Source organism: Trachypithecus francoisi, unplaced genomic scaffold (assembly GCF_009764315.1).
Source record: "Trachypithecus francoisi isolate TF-2019V2 unplaced genomic scaffold, Tfra_2.0 Contig01474, whole genome shotgun sequence".
NCBI lineage: Eukaryota > Metazoa > Chordata > Mammalia > Primates > Cercopithecidae > Trachypithecus > Trachypithecus francoisi.
Genome location: NW_022681435.1, coordinates 2997904 through 3002864, shown reverse-complemented (window position 1 = coordinate 3002864; position 4961 = coordinate 2997904). Strand labels below are relative to the sequence as shown.

At 42.4% G+C, this 4961-nt stretch overlaps 1 non-coding gene across 1 annotated transcript; it reads left to right on the top strand.

Moving 5' to 3' along the window:
- Positions 1-3361: 3361 nt before the first annotated feature.
- On the top strand, positions 3362-3466 carry LOC117062600. Its single transcript, XR_004428447.1, has one exon. It is a non-coding gene; the product is annotated as a U6 spliceosomal RNA (small nuclear RNA).
- The last annotated feature ends 1495 nt before the right edge of the window (positions 3467-4961 follow it).

Genomic DNA, 4961 nt, shown 5'->3' with positions numbered 1-4961 from the left:
GGTGTTTATAGTATTCTCTGAGAGTAGTTTTTATCTCTGTGGGATCAGTGGTGAAATCCCCTTTATCATTTTTTATTTTGTCTATTTGATTCTTCTCTCTTTTCTTCTTTGTTAGTCTTGCTAGTGGTCTATCAATATTGTTGATCTTTTCCAAAAACCAGCTCCTGGATTCATTGATTGTTTTGAAGGGTTTTTTGTGTCTCCATCTCCTTCAGTTCTGCTCTGATCTTACTTATTTCTTGCCTTCCGCTAGCTTTTGAATGCATTTGCTCTTGCTTCTGTGGTTCTTTTAATTGTGATGTTAGGGTGTCCATTTTAGATCTTTCCTGCTTTCTCTTGTGGGCATTTAGTACTATAAATTTACCTCTACACACTGCTTTGAATGTGTTCCAGAGATTCTGGTATGTTGCGTCTTTGTTCTCATTGGTTTCAAAGAACATCTTTATTTCTGCCTTCATTTCATTATGTACCCAGTAGTCATTCAGGAGCAGGTTGTTCAGTTTCCATGTAGTTGAGCGGTTTTGAGTGAGTTTCTTAATCTTGAGTTCTACTTTGATTTTCCTGTGGTCTGAGAGACAGTTTGTTATAATTTCTGTTCTTGTACATTTGCTGAGGAGTGCTTTACTTCCAATTATGTGGTCAATTTTGGAATAAGTGTGATGTGGTGCTGAGAAGAATGTATATTCTGTCGATTTGGGGTAGAGAATTCTGTAGATGTCTATTAGGTCTGCTTGGTGCAGAGCAGAGTTCAATTCCTGGACATCCTTGTTAACTTTCTGTCTCATGAATCTGTCTAATGTTGACAGTGGAGTGTAAAAGTCTCCCATTATTATTGTGTGGAAGTCTAAATCTCTTTGTAGGTCTTTAAGGACTTGCTTTATGAATCTGGGTGCTCCTTTATTGGGTGCATTTAGGATAGTTATCTCTTCTTGTTGGATTGATCCCTTTACCATTATGTAATGGCCTTCTTTGTCTCTTTTGGTCTTTGTTGGTTTAAAGTCTGTTTTATCAGAAACTAGGATTGCAACCCCTGCTTTTTTTTTTTTTTTCCCATTTGCTTGGTAGATCTTCCTCCATCCATTTATTTTGAGCCTATGTGTGTCTCTGCACATGAGATGGGTCTCCTGAATACAGCACACTGATGGGTCTTGACTCTTTATCCAGTTTGCCAGTCTGTGTCTTTTGATTGGAGCATTTAGCCCATTTACATTTAAGGTTAATATTGTTATGTGTGAATTTGATCTTGTCATTATGATGTTAGCTGGTTATTTTGCTCATTAGTTGATGCAGTTTCTTCCTAGCATTGATGGTCTTTACAATTTGGCATGTTTTTGCAGTGGCTGATACTGGTTTTTCCTTTCCATGTTTAATGCTTCCTTCAGGAGCTCTTGTAAGGCAGGCCTGGTGGTGACAAAATATCTCAGCATTTGCTTGTCTGTAAAGGATTTTATTTCTCCTTCACTTATGAAACTTAGTTTGGCTGGATATGAAATTCTAGGTTGAAAATTCTTTTCTTTAAAGAATGTTGAATATTGGTCCCCACTCTCTTCTTGCTTGTAGGGTTTCTGCAGAGAGATCCACTATTAGTCTGATGGGCTTCCCTTGGTGGGTAACCCAACCTTTCTGTCTGACTGCCGTTAACATTTTTTCCTTCATTTCAACTTTGGTGAATCTGACAGTTATGGGAGTTGCTCTTCTGGAGGAGTATCTTTGTGGCTTTCTCTGTATTTCCTGAATTTGAATGTTGGCCTGCCTTGCTAGGTTGGGGAAGTGTTCCTGGATAATATCCTGAAGAGTGTTTTCCAACTTGGTTCCATTCTCCCCGTCACTTTCGGGTACACCAATCAGACGTAGATTTGGTCTTTTCACATAGTCCTATATTTCTTGGAGGCTTTGTTCATTTATTTTTACTCTTATTTTCTAAACTTCTCTTCTCACTTCATTTCATTCATTTGATCTTCAATCACTGATCCCCTTTCTTCCAGTTGATCAATCGGCTACTGAAGCTTGTGCATGTGTTATGTAGTTCTTGTGCCATGGTTTTCAGCTCCATCAAGTCATTTCAGGTCTTTTCTATGTTGTTTATTCTAGTTAGCATTTGTCCAGTCTTTTTTCAAGGTTTTTAGCTTCTTTGCAACAGGTTCGAACATCTTCCTTTAGCTCAGAGAAGTTTGTTATTACTGATCTTCTGAAGCCTTCTTGTCTCAACTCAACATAGTCACTCTCCATCCAGCTTTGTTCTGTTGCTGGCGAGGAGCTGCATTCCTTGGAGGAGAAGAGGTTCTCTGATTTTTAGAATTTTCAGGTTTTCTGCTTTGGTTTCTCCCCATCTTTGTGGTTTTATCTACCTTTGGTCTTTGGTGATGGTGACATACAGATAGGGTTTTGGTGTGGATGTCCTTTCTGTTTGTTAGTTTTCCTTCTAACAGTCAGGACCCTCAGCTTCAGGTTTGTTGGAGTTTGCTGGAGGTCCACTCTAGGCCCTATTTTCCTGGGTATCACCAGCAGAGGTTGCAGAACGGCAAATATTGCTCCCTGATCGTTCCTCTGGAAGCTTCATCTCATGGGGCACCCGGCCGTATGAGGTGTTAATCGGCCCCTACTGGGAGGTGCCTCCCAGTTAGGCTACTCGGGGGTCAGGGACCCACTTGAGGAGGCAGTCTTTCTGTTCTCAGATCTCAAACTCCATGCTGGGAGAACCACTACTCTCTTTAAAGCTGTCAGACAGGGACATTTAAGTCTGGAGAAGTTTCTGCTGCCTTTTGTTCAACTATTCCCTGCCCCTACAGGTGGAGTCTACAGAGGCAGGCAGGCCTCCTTGAGCTGCAGTGGGCTCCACCCAGCTTGAGCTTCCCGGCTGCTTTGTTTACCTACTTAAGCCTCAGCAATGGTGGGTGCCTCTCCCCAGCCTCACTGCCACCTTGCAATTTGATCCCAGACTGCTGTGCTAGCAGTGAGCAAGGCTCTGTGGGCGTGGGACCCACCAAGCCAGGCGTGGGATATAATCTCCTGGTGTGCCATTTGCTAAGCTGTTGGAAAAGTGCAGTATTAGGGTGGGAGTGAACTGATTTTCCAGGTCCCGTCTGTCACGGCTTCCCTTGGTTAGGGAAGGGAATTCCCCAACCCCTTGTGCTTCCTGGGTGAGGTGATGTGTCGCCCTGCTTTGGCTCATGGTCTGTGGGCTGCACCCATTGTCCTGCACCCACTGTCCGACAAGCCCCAGTGAGATGAACCTGGTACCTGAGTTGGAAATGCAGAAATCACCTATCTTCAGCGTCGCTCACGCTGGGAGCTGTAGACTGGAGCTGTTCCTATTCGGCCGTCTTGGAACCTCTGACACACTTCTTAAAAGCTTGGCTCTGTTCCCTTTGGCAGCACACATACTAAAATTGGAATGATACAGAGAAGATTAGCATGGTCCCTGTGCAAGGATGACATGCAAATTCATGAAGTGTTCCATATTTTTCTCTAGAAGAAAACCTAGGCAATACCATTCAGGACATAGGTATGGGCAAAGACTTTGTGATGAAAACACCAAAAGCAATGGTAATGGAGCCAAAATTGACTAATAGAATTTAATTAAACTAAGGAGCTTCTGCACAGCAAAAGAAACTATCATCAGAGTGAACAGATAGCCTACAGAACTGGATAAATTTTTTTGCAATTTACCCATCTGACAGAGGTCTAATATCCAGAAGGAAACTTTAACAAATTTACAAGAAAAAAACAACCCTATCGAAAAGTGAGCAAAGGATATAAACAGACACTCCTCAAAGACATTTATGCAGCCAACAAGCATATGAAAAAAAGCTCAACATCACTGATCATTAGAGAAATGCGAATCAAAACCACAATAAGATACAATCTCATGCCAGTCAGAATGGTGATTACTAAAAAGTCAAGAAACCATAAATGCTGCTGAGGCTATGGAGAAATAGGAATACTTTTACACTGTTGGTGGGAATGTAGATTACTTCAACCATTGTGGAAGACAGTATAGCGATTCCTCAAGGACCTAGAACCAGAAGTACCATTTGATCCGGCAATCCCATTACTGGATATATACCTGAAAGAATATAAATCATTCTACTATAAAGACACATGCACGCATATGTTTACTGCAGCACTATTTACAATTGCAAAGTCGTGGAACCAACCCAAATGTCCATCAATGATAGACTGGATAAAGAAAATGTGGTACATATATACCACCATGGAATACTATGCAGCCATAAAAATAAATGAGATCATATCCTTTGCAGGGACATGGATGGAGCTGGAAGCCATCATCCTCAGCAGACTAAAGCAGGAACAGAAAACCAAACACTGTATCTTCTCACTCATAAGTGGGAGTTGAACAATAATACATGGACACAGGGAGGGGAACAACACACCAGGGCCTGTTGGGGGGTGGAGGACAAGGGGAGGGAACTTAGAGGATGGGTCAATAGGTGCAGCAAACCACCATGGCACACGTATACCTATGTAACAAACCTGCACATTCTGCACATGTATCCCAGAACTTGAAGTGAAAAAAAAAAAAAAAGCTTGCCCGTATTTGCTGTTTCTAGTTCTTTACCCTGCTTTCATATCTTACCTCTCCTGGCTTCTACCCCCATCACTCCACAGAAACACTTCTTGCTGAAGTCTCCATGTAGCCACTGAATAGTATTGCTCAAAAACCACCCCAGGCTCTTGTTCCTGTTTCACCTTATTCTCTCTCCCTGGGTAATTTCTCTTTTTACCCTGGCTTTGCTAACCCTCTAACTGCAGATGACACGCAGACTTGAACCCCAGCATGCCCACCTCTTGGGGTCAGAATGGCTTTCTGTTTCCAGTGCTAGTCCCCCATGGAAACCATGAAACATACATGATTCTGTGTGTGTGTGTGTGTGTGTGTGTGTATCAGAGAGAGAGAGAGAGAGAATCTCACATCTCACTCTGTGGCCCGGGCCGGAGTG